Raw genomic sequence first — 12,463 nt, forward strand, 5'->3', positions numbered from 1 at the left:
CTTCGAGAACCTGATATGTGATAATCAAGAAGCTATATGACTTGCAGAATTCACATTCTTCCTTTTTGAAAAATCAAATGAGCCCATCTATCTTAACTTACTTTTCACCTTCTCTCCCATATCCATAACTTCTCAAAGTTCCCTCGACTGTGGAGTGTAATTTGTTTAGGCTGGAAGAATGGACTATTTGAACATTTGTACGTTCACTCATCTTAAATATTTTATTTCTCTTTTATCAATTCTTGCTCAGTCGTTTTCAGTTCAAGGATCATTCTGCTTCATTGACTCAATCTACGTCAGATACTAAGTATGTTCTAGGTACTGATAATTCAAAGATTAGTATGTTCCATGACTTTTAGGAAGCTTTCAGCTTATTGGAGAAAACAAATGTGCAAACAGATAAATTGTATGTGATAATTAGGAGTAAAAATAGTTTATGTAATAAAGAGAGTGTGTTGACTCATGTAATTTAAAGGTCCAGAGATAGGTTAGGCTTCAGGCATGGTTTGATTTGGGCTCCTTCAGTGATGTGCTGGAGCATATCTAACAACTAACTGACCTACCCTGTTTCTCTCATGCTACCAACATGAAGTTACTGAACACAGAATTGGGACAAGATGTACACATCCACCTCTGGCTTGATGCAGGCTAGCTCAGGCATACCCCTGCCACCCTTAATTCTCCACAAGTCTCATGGTTCTTCCATCCTCGGTGTGCTGATTTTGTCCTGACGATGCCGTCAGAAACACAGACTGTATATTTTCTTGGTAGTGTCCAGTGAATGAACAAGCTTCTCTTCCCTTAAGGAAGGAAAGTCGCTCAGTCGTGTCTGACTCTTTGCGACCCCGTGGACTGTAGCCTGCCAGGCTCCTCCGTCCATGGGATTCTCCAGGCAAGAACACTGGAGTGGTTTGCCATTTCCTTCTCCAGGGGATCTTCCCGACCCAGGGATCGAACCCAGGTCTCCCGCATTGGAGGCAGACGCTTTAACCTCTGAGCCACCAGGGAAGTCCTCTCTTCCCTTAATCATCAAAAAAAAAAAAAAATTTCTAAATGCCTCTGAAATAATCACTCTACCCAAGGAATGATACTCCCCACTGACTTAGCCTTGGGCAATGTGTTTAAATAAGGCTCTTCATTTTACCTAACAAGTGTCCCTTGTTGGAGAGAATTATTAATAGCACCCAAAACCTGTCCTCTAGAAGGTGAAATTATCAGCAAGGTGAGAAAATAGCTTGTTTATAATATTTGCCCATTGTAATGACTATGCTAACCAGATGTTTTTTAGGATTGAAATTCTCATTTCCTCCCCTCCACCCCCTACTCCCCCTACTACTGGAAGGGATTACTGCTGTTTGTTCACAGCTAAGTTCCTCCCCAAGCACTTCCCTCACCAAAAGGAGCTGCTTTGTTATCTTCAGAAGAAAATGCCTTGAAGGACTGGTCAGTGGGTTGGCACAAAAGCCCCACCTCAGTTCAAACATCTGGAGGGAGAGCCCAGCTCCAGAGCTCACAAGGGGAATCGAGTGAGACTTCTGGCAACCACATTTCCCTCTGCCCTAGAGGGCTTCCCTTGCTCGTTACATCGTTCCTGTGAGCACCTCCCCACCATATCTCCTGCATGCAAATCTGTAGTGTCTATTTCCAGGGAACCCCACCTGAAATACCTATCCTTGAACCAGTCACTGAGGTGGTTCTAGACAAATTAGAACTGATCATTGAAGCTGGAAGTGGTGTCTGTCTCACTGACATCCCATGGCTGCTCCACTGTGGGAAAGGGTTAGAATGGATCTTGAGAGGTAACCACACTATCTACTACACAATACAACATACTGAGTGACGTAAAAGACAAATGTAAAATATCACAGTCCAATGATTGGTGCATTGCAGGTGCTGAGAAAGAAAGAAAGCAGTCCCTGACATCTGGAAATAATCACAGCTGGACCCCAATAGCACTGCAAGCTGGTCTGACACTCATAGCCGGGCAGTTCTATTCCCCAGTTAGACATAAACAAGCTCACAGAACACCAACCTCAGACAAGCTTACTCTGAGCCATAATAGAATGAAACAAAATAAGGCCACTGCATAATTTTGTCTATTACTCTGTTACTGAGACACCCCATGGTTCCCCAAGGAGCATGTTCTCCCTCCAACAGTGAATAACAAGCCTATCTTGCTTCATTGTCAGATGGTCCTGGTGGTCTTTGGCTAAAGGACATTAACAGCACTTGGTAAGCATGTGTGGGGTGAACAACTGAGGGTATAAAGAGCGACTGTGCCACTCCTCCTTCAGGGGAGCCTTAACTGAGGGTGTGAACTTTGAGCAGGTTCTTGAAGGATGGTTGGGCTTTCCCAGGCAGGAAGGGCCAGGGCATGGGCAAAGGTTGGCCAACCAAAAGTGAAGGGGGAGGAATCCACGAGGGTGGCAGGAAGGGAGAACCAGGAGGATGCTGGGACCAAACATGGAGGTTATTATAGGTCCACTCAATCTTGTAGACAAAGGGGACAGAGAAGTGGGAGGGAAAGAGCTCTAAATTTGAGATCTGGTTGAAATGAGAATTCCCTGAGTAGCCATAAATAATTTTTTTTTCTAACCCTTTTTTCTTCTCTCTTTTTTCAATATGGAAGGGGCACAGGAGTGGGCGGGGAGGGGAGACTTGCTTTTGCTACATCAAAATTATATATTTTTATTTTCCCCAGTTTTCTCAATCTTAATATTAAGGTACATGCCTAACAATGCCAAGCCCTTTGTTCCTTAAATACTGTGAATTCTGAGAAGACCAAGAAAATCAAGAAACCAATGGTATAAATTTGAGTCTGAGTATGAAAACCCAAGAATCAGAGTGCCAGTGTCTGAGGGCAGGAGAAGATGTAGGTCTGAGCTCAGCCAGAGAGCAAATTTCGCCTTCCTCGGCCTTTTTGTTTTACTCACGCCTTCAAGAAATTGAACAATATCTACCCAACGTTGGTAAGGGTGATCATTACTCAGTCTCCTGATTCAAGAGCTAATCTCTTCCAGAAACACTTTCAGAGATACACTCAGAAATAATGCTTAAACATCTCTCTGGGCATCCCTTAGCCTAGACAAGCTGACACATAAAATTAACCATCACATCTTGTTAATTGGTCTTGTATCACATAAGTGTTCATTAATTTTGGGTCTTTTGAAAATAACATATATCTGATAAAGCTGAAGTAGACTTAAATGCCCTAGTCTTATAAATCTTCCCTAGCCACCCTAGACCACCATTTTAGAGAATTTTGTGTATATTTGTGAAATCCATGTTTTAACATTTTCACTATTTACATATGTAATGATAAGCCATATAATACTATTTTGTACTTTGAAATACAAGTAGTATCACAATGTTTTATCATTTTCCAGTGTACCTTTTTCACTCAGTATTATGCTTTGAGATTCAGCCTCTTGTTAATACAATATATGCAAAGATTTTTGTAAAGCTAAAGCTGGTAACAATCGTGTAACTACTATTATTATTTTCATCATTATTAATATATAGACTTAAACCATTCCTTGCAATTACTTTATAGTTGGTTATCTATCACTGATTATACTACATTTTACTTATCTATTCACCTATTGGTGGATATTTAATTTATTTTCAATTTTTGTCAATTCTAAGCAACATCCTATAGAATTTCCTTGAACAAGTCACAATCATTATTTTCAAGAGTTTGTTTATACTTAAAAGTGGATTTGCTGGGTTTTAAAGAGAATATATTTTGAGTTTTACTAGCTATTGTCAAATTGCTCCCCAAAATGTCTGTAACCATAAGCAATGTATAAGAATTCCTACTTTTCTTTATCTTTGCCAACTACAAAGTCAGATTTGTCAAAAATTTGTAGGTGCAAAGTGATAATCTTTGTTTTAACTTGCATTTTCCTGTTCGCTAATAAGTGAGATTGGGTTTTGTTTTCTTTGGTTTTTTTTTTTTTACAGTTATTGTCTAGTTAGGTCCTTAAGCTTTTCCAAGGTCACAGATCCCTTTAAGAATCTCCCTCAGAAAAATGCACATATGCATACACACCACACTGAGGGGCTTCACAGAGCCCTTGAAGACCGACCATGGACACCCTCAAAGCAAGGACCCTGGAGATTTCAGTAGGTATAAGAACTACCCAGGAAGCTTATGAAAATGCAGATTCTCAAGACCCACCTTCAAGGATCCCGACTCAAGACATCTAGGGTAGAGTCTGAAAGGTTGTTGAAGATGATACTTTTTGAAAAGAGCTTTCAGGATTCCTGTATTCCCAGTAAGAAATTCTATTTCTGCTTTCCAAAATTTTCCCTTCTCCCATAGCTATAAAATAAAGGAAAAAATCACCAAGTTCAATGTACAAAAGCCATAGCTTGCCTTCAAACTGGTCCTGTAGCTATTAATACTTTTAAACCAGAGTTACTATTGCAGTCACATCTTGTGCCTCTCATCAACTTGGCATGGGGGGACATGACAAGATGAATAAATAGGTGACATGTGATGCAAAGAAAAACCCAAGGAAAGGAAAAAATTTTGGAGACTCTAAGCTATGCAGAAAATGCTACATAAAAAGCATCTCTCTACTAAATATGAACAGTGTGTGTTTAGAATGGTTTGTGTTACTAATTTTATTTCATGAGCGAGCTCATTTCTTCTCTGCCATATACTTTAAAGATTCTCTTGTGAAAAGAAGAAAATAAATTTAGCATCCTCTCAGATCTAAATTCACATAAGTCACTGTGGTAAGATGAAGAAAATTGATTGCCTCAACTGCAAGTAAGATATTTTCTATTTAAAAACCTAGTACTAAGGAAGCCATGAACCAGAGAATTTGTGGAACATTTAGAAAGTGTTGAAGAATCCTTTTGGTATGACGGTGATGTTACACAGATACATTTCTCTCTCTTTTTATTCTTCAGTCTTGGAGCTTTCAAGAGAGAATTAATCCTTGTTTTTGACTCAGTCACATGAAATGTGTTCCTTTCTGAGCTATTCAAAGGCCAACATCCTCTTGAACCTTTGGTGTAATTCAGCTCTGTGAATGATGCCAGGAACAAGAATTAGGATCCGGTTCTAAGATTTTAGAATGACTCACTGGTTAACTTTGGTCTAGTAACAATAGAAGAATGACTCAGTTGCTCTGTCTGTGAAACTGGGACGGTGATGCTGGCTGCCTGCCTTGCACAAAGGGATGAAGGAAGGCCAGGTTTGTGAGATAATGGAGGCTTCTGGAGTAGGGGCCTTACAAGAGTGGGGAGGGAGACAGGCGCCAAGAAAGAGCCAAAGACCACGGAAGGGCAACCTGACACACGACTCTCAGTCCTGCACATAGGCTGTGTTGGCTGTTCTGTAAACAGTGGGGAAAACTAAATGAAGCTGATTCCCATCCCTTGTCATTCTGGAGACTCTTTCTACTTTTATGGGTAACTCATCAGGTTCAAAGTAAAAATGGTGGCCCAGGCTTAGTGCAAACTTCTAACGCCCATTATCTTCTTTTGGAAACATAGGTCTCCTCATACTATATAGATTCTCCCAATTCTAGACTGTATGTTCATTAAACATAAAAATTATACTTGATACATAAATATATATATATGCCTGGTAAAATGCTTGGCACTCTCAATATAAATGCTGTAAGTGTCAGATAAATGAGTTCTTACACGTGGAGTAAAACAAAATACACATACTCACACACTATCATTTTCCCCAGTATTCAAGCCAGAAAGAAGATAGGGAGGGATTGGAGAGACAGTTCTGCTATCATACTCATTCCTGCATGTATTATTTATGATACAGACATGACTACAGTACTGGAGATAAAGTACTCATAGAAGAACAAAATAGAAATTTATTTCTCTCCCTCATATAACATGACTGCTCCACAGCGTCACAAGCACAAGTTCCTTCCACTCTTCTTGGGGGGTTACCCTCAACTTCACGGTCCAGTTAGCTCACCACAACATCCGCATCCTGGCTAGTAGATGGAGAAAGGGCAAAAGAGCACATCTTTCCTCTCCAGAACACATCTCTTTTATCCACAGCCCTTCTAGAACTTAGTCACATGACCACAACAAACTGCAAGGGAGCCTGGGAAAGGGAGTCTATATTTCTGGCTAGCCATAGGTCCAACTAAACATCAGCAGTTTCTAACAAAAAGAAAGCAGAAAAAAATAGTGGGACAACTAGCCATATCTGCCACACTGCCCAGCATAAAAAATAAAAGCAAAAAGATGTGGACTTCCCAGAGTCACTAGAAAAGTCTTCAGTGAACTCAGAAGGAATTGGCACTAACTGGTCTCATGAGCGTACTCATCAACATGCATACAACCTAGATGTTCATTCGGGGAAAAGACTGTTCTAAACTTTGTGTGTTTGCCCTTTTAACAACTTTCACATATTAATCTCTGACACCTTTAAACCTCCTTTCCTATACTAAATTTGGGTGTTCATATTGAGGCTAAAGTTTTATGTTTTTATACCTCTGTTGGAATAAAAGCCCTATTACTCTGATTACTACGCATACAAGATTAGAAGACAAATGCATTCAGTGTGAAATCAGGCATCTGCCTGCATTCAACTTCAGAAATAAGAATACAAAGCCATGAGTGTGCCAAGAATAGGACAGATTATGAATGATCAGACAACTTAATAGTCATAATAATTAAAGTAACCACAAAATGGTTCAAGTCTATTAAGTAATTGCTTTCTGTCAAGTGCTTTACCTGCATCATCGCATTTAGAATACAAAATAGATGTAAATATAAATACAGAAATACAGATATGGATCAAAGAGGATGTAGTACTACTACTATCCCCATTTTCAGCTGAGGAAACTAGATTCAGGAGAGCTAACAAACTTGCCAGACCGTGCAGCTACCCAGTAGCAAAGCCTGGTCTTGAACTCAAGAATCTAACACCATTACTGGTACCTTTAACCACTGAACCATACCACCATACTACAGATCAAATGCTTTGGCCACCTGATGTGAAGAGCCAACTTGTTGGAAAAGACCCTGTTGCTGGGAAAGATTGAAGGCAGGAGGGGAAGATGACTGAGGATGAGATGGTTGGATAGCATCATCAACTCAATGGACGTGAGTTTGAGCAAGCTCCGGGAGATGGTGAAGAACAGGGAAGCCTGGCGTGCTGCAGTCCACAGGGTGGCAAAGAGTCGGACACAACTGAGCAACTCAACAACAACAGCAGCATGCTGATCAAGTGGAGGACTATGAGTAAATTCCCATGTGTCTGCCCACCATCACATGTACAGATACTGATCCTGTAAATCACCCTATCTGGAAGTACTGGGAGAGGAAAACTAAGCAAGAGAATAAAGGTTTCAACCTTCAGCATTTAAGAAGTGATCTTTAAAGCCTTCTCAAAACCTTTGCACAATGAAGAAAGTTTAAAAAAAATACTTTAAATATATTAAAAATAGTCCTGCATTTGATTATTTTCTTCTACAATTATTTTTTATTGAAGGGTAATTCTTTATAGTGTGTGTTACTTTCTGCTGTACAATGAAGTAAATCAGCTATATGTACACATATATCCCTCCCTCTTGGACCTCCCTCCCACTCCAGCTGCGTCTCACCCATCAAGGTCATCACAGGGCACTTAGCTGAGCTTCCAATTAATTTAATGATCACAAGATCTAAGCTACTCCAGTTGTCACATCTACAAACCACTCTTAAATAGTGTTTCCTCCTATTGTAATTCATCTTGTAATAATTTAAGTCTACCTCATCCATACAGAGTGAATTCCAGGAAGATATGGCCCTGGTTTTATTCCCAAATTAGGAACAGAATGGGTGTCCAATAACTATTTATTGAATAAATCAATATTTTCCTTCAACATATTCCTTTATCATTATTTGCAAATTATTAAGAAATGGTTAATATAAATAATTATATTATTAGATGTTGCTGTGCTTCAAAATTTGATACTAAGAACTTGCACTATAAAAAGTTTTGCTTAATCCATGTTAACTTATCACAGGAATTTAATATCTCACCGACGAGTGTGTCCGTGTTCCCTGTGGGATTTCATTTCTATTAATAAGTTTGTTTACTGAACTACTTTTTGCCCCCAACATTTTGTGTGGTCGGTTTTAAATTTGACACCAGTGGATATGAAGGAGTCAAGTCATTAAGAGCTCAAACTACTTCAGAGCAAGGTAATTAGGCTTCAAGGAGAATGACCGAGGACCCATCTGTCCTTAATATAGCCATTCTTGAAAAGAAAATCCTTCTCCCTGAAAAATATAATTAATATTACATGATTATGTTCATTTTTCCTCAGAGATTTCAGGATTCTTTTCACCTTGGAATTCTGATTCTTCATTACTTAGGCAGACATGAGTCCTACCAAGTTTATACACATGCTTAAAGGGGTCAAATGCTTTGTGAAAAATAAGGGGCTTTTACTTACTTACGGCCTTTCATTTTTTAAAAAAATGGTTGCTCTCTCAAATGCATGTTTGTTTCATTGTTTCCTTTTCCTGAGCAAGCCCTCTCTCCACACCTATCTTCTAGTCCAGATTTCCAAGTGCAGGATGGTAAAGAACTGTGGATTTCCCAGGTGAGGCTTGACCAAGGCTTAGAACACCTCCCTACCTTTGATTTGTGGTGGGAGCCCTGAGTGTTTGAGCCTCCACTGAAGGGTCTTCACTGAACGTTCACAGGAAGAAGACAGGTATACTAGCCAGCTGGCTTTCTTTCACGAAATTTTTCCTCAATGTTTTATTCTGAAAATGTTCAAACCCACAGAAAAGTTGAAAGAACAGTTTAATGAACACCCATAAACATTTCATATAGGTTAACTGGATGTCAGCATTTTCCATGTTCCAAACGGTCCAAAGAATATTTTTCCTTCTCTATGCTTATCTATATACTTATAAATGTTTATGTATTTTCTGACTGAACTTTTTGAAAGCAAATTGCAGAGATTATGATACATCACTCCTAAATATTCATGTTTATATCACTCACAAAAACAAGGATATTCTCCTACATAGTCACAATACCATAGTCATCCAGAGACAATTACCATTGATTTAATATTATCTAATATACAACCCATAATCAATGTTCCCAGTTGTCCCATAACATGTTTTATAGTTGGATTCTTGGTCAGGGAGAGGACCATCCAAGTTTATTCGAGATTCTTGTGTTGCACTTAGTTATCCTGTATGCTTAGTTTTTTAAAATCTAATTTTACCTATCTTCAGTTCTGCTCTTTTTATTTTGTTTTTCAAGTTTTTTGGAGACTCTGGGGCAGTTTTCTAGAATGTGCCACGTTCTGAGTTAATCTGATTGCTTCCTTGTGATTCAATTCCGCTTAAGAAATTTTGGCAAGAACAGTACATTGTAATGCTGTTCCCATGAACTTTGAACAAACTGCAGAACAAGGATTTTACCAAGGCCCCAGTGATTGAATTCAATAAAGTATAAAATAAAAGTCATTTTTTAAAATGAGATTCAATATTTACTACTTTTGACAGAAAGCAAAATATCCACAGCAGAATGAAAGACGGGATATCCAAGACTCGTGTTCAAAATTCTTAATAACTTATCTGTGTTTGAAAGGGACCCTTGTCATGTCAAATCTAACAACATTTGTTGAATCATCAGAACTGAGATTTGGGCAAGGTCAGTCTCTGCCCTTGCAAAGTGGATAATTACTAATTTGGTGCAATTTCAGGAATGCAGAAGGCCACTCTTTCCCACTCGGCTACACTGCCTCTATTATGTGAGCAACAAGTTCCATCCACTATTATTAACCATCAAAGCACTTTAATGAATTAGCTGCTACATGTCGGGCCTTGTGCTTAGTGTTTTGTCGATCTATTTCTTACAACAACCTCATGAAGTAAACATCATCAGTCTCATGTTAGAGATGGGAAACTGAGACTCAGAGATGTAACTACCCCCAAGGGCCCAAGCAGCATGCTTAGAATTTGCATCAAAATCTGCATCATTAACTGAAGTTCTGTAATTCCATGTTTCATCACGCTCTTCTATTCCCCAATCCCGTCTCATTCACCAAATAGCTTTCTCTTTCTTCCTCTAGACCATACACTACACTGGGCATCCAATAGCAGCATTTTATGCCAATAAGTTCTTCTAGAAATTATGATTAATACTATGTGTCTGCTTTGTGCCAGGTACCTTGCTGAATGCTCTACACACCACATCTCATTTACTCTTCCCAAGAACCACGTAAAGAAGAAGTATATTAATAGTGTTCTGTGGTCACTCAGCTAAGAAATAGCAGAGTAGGGATCTGAACCAGATCTGACTACAGGTCTGAGCTCCAAAACTTTCACCCTGGATAAACGAATATCATGGCAACCCTGGACAATGCAATGACCCAGAGACTTGCCGGTAGTAACAAAGAGCAAAATATTGATTCATTAAGCTCTGAACTCCTCTGCCCCCATGCTGCCAGAAGGACAACTAAAAAGAGACTCCAAAAACATTTCCCTAAAGGTCCATTAACTCAGCGGCTTCTGTGAGCAAATCACTGCATAAGACTCCGTAGATTCATGTGTCTAGAAAGGACCAAGACACCATTCACAGGAAGAACATGCATATGATCTATCTCTCTTTGCTACCCATCCTACACAAATCTTTGGAATGACTGAGTTTAACAAAAGATGTTTCCCTGCAGCAATTGTTTCAGACTAAAAATCAGAACACAGACTGACTATGATCACTCTGTCTATAGCAAGGATATCCCCAGGGAACAAATAAACCAAAAAATCAGCTTAGCTAAATGCATCCAACCTGTTCTCTAGGCTCTTCTAATGAGCAGGACATCCAGAAGGTGAGGAAGGTTGGGTAAACACCTCTGGGAGTGGCTGCCTTATCTATGCCCTGTTCTTTGATAACCTATGCCTCACTCATGACCCCAGCTCCCCACCACGGCTGATGGAACCAGGAATATAGGAGTAGATCCTTGTTGGGGCACCTCTCCTAGAGTCTGGGATTCCAGAACTCCCCATTCCCTGTCCTAAACTGAGAAGAAATGAAAAGCCAGTCTTCAAGGGGAGGAAAAACAGAACAAAGCAGGTTCACTGAGAGAGACACACATCAGTCCAAGTGGACTTGTTGTAGCCACAAATCTCAATTTGCTCTCGATACTGTCCAGTGACCCCTCTACACATCTCTCCTCTTTCCAAAATACATATTAACCTTCTTCAAACTCCAGCCCTCCCATGTCCACCTGCCCTCTCATTTGAGTCTTCAATTATACTCCCTATTTTCTTTCCACAGACTTCTCACTCTCATGATTATGTCTCCTCTCCTGGATTATTCCCATGAATATACAGTAATTATTGCCCATCATTTTAAAAAAGAAAGATCCTCCCGTTTCCACACATCCTCTTCCAGCCACCACTTCATTTTCTGCTCCTCTTCAAAGCAAAGAGTTTTCTCTGTTACTGCCTCCACTTTTAAAATGTTTAATCTTATATTCTCCCTACAGTCCACTTCCTGCCCCATTATATCATGAAGACTGAACTCATCAAGGTTTCTAATGATGTCTATGTTTGCCAAATCTAAGGATCCCTCTTCTAATCCTTTCTTGCTTGGCTGTCTGCAGCATTCAGCAAAGACGAGTATTACCTCCCTCACAAGGTTTCCGTGACACAATTTTCTCCTGAGTTTCCTTCTATTTTGCTGCTTCCTTCTCCATCAGCTTTACTGAAATTGCCTTCATTGTTCTCCAAATGTTGAGAGAAAGGAGAGTGGGTCAGGAAAGGTATAAAAGCAAATACAGCGTGCATTACAGAGCTGCCTTCCTCTTGGGATCAAGCAGGATTGATTGCTTCATCTCCCAGAACCATCTTCCAAGTTCAGTTCAGTTCAGTTCAGTCGCTCAGTCATGTCCGACTCTCTGCGACCCCATGAATTGCAGCACACCAGGCCTCCCTGTCCATCACCAACTCCCGGAGTCTACCCAAACCCATGTCCATCGAGTCAGTGATGCCATACAACCATCTCAGCCTCTGTTGTCCCCTTCTCCTCCCGCCCCCCAATCCTACCCAGCATTAGGGTCTTTTCCAATGAGTCAACTCTTCACATGAGGTGGCCAAAGTATTGGAGTTTCAGCTTCAACATCAGTCCTTCCAATGAACACCCAGGACTGATCTCCTTTAGGATGGACTGGTCGGATCTCCTTGCAGTCCAAGGGACTCTCAAGAGTCTTCTCCAACACCACAGCTCAAAAGCATCAATTCTGCGGCACTCAGCTTTCTTCACCATCCACATGCATACATGACCACTGGAAAAACCATAGCCTTGACTAGATGGACTTTTGTTGGCAAAGTAATGTCTCTGCTTTTAAATATGCTATCTAGGTTGGCCATAACCTTCCTTCCAAGGAGTAAGCATCTTTTAATTTCATGGCTGCAATCACCATCAGCAGTGGGGCCACATAAACGATGAACATCTTAGAAC

General features: G+C 40.1%; 1 long non-coding RNA gene across 1 annotated transcript in view; it reads right to left on the minus strand.

Annotated features, from left to right (window-relative positions):
- LOC145546144 (uncharacterized) overlaps positions 1 to 12,463 on the minus strand; it is a 216,245-nt gene that overhangs the window by 64,912 nt on the left and 138,870 nt on the right. The window contains exon 5 of the long non-coding RNA XR_014082557.1: positions 8,618 to 8,748. This is a non-coding gene — a long non-coding RNA (uncharacterized LOC145546144). The remainder of the gene's footprint in view (positions 1 to 8,617; positions 8,749 to 12,463) is intronic.

The sequence above is a fragment of the Giraffa tippelskirchi genome, chromosome 4 (genome assembly GCF_054371585.1).
Source record: "Giraffa tippelskirchi isolate mGirTip1 chromosome 4, T2T-mGirTip1v1.2.pri, whole genome shotgun sequence".
NCBI classification, from domain to species: Eukaryota; Metazoa; Chordata; class Mammalia; order Artiodactyla; family Giraffidae; genus Giraffa; species Giraffa tippelskirchi.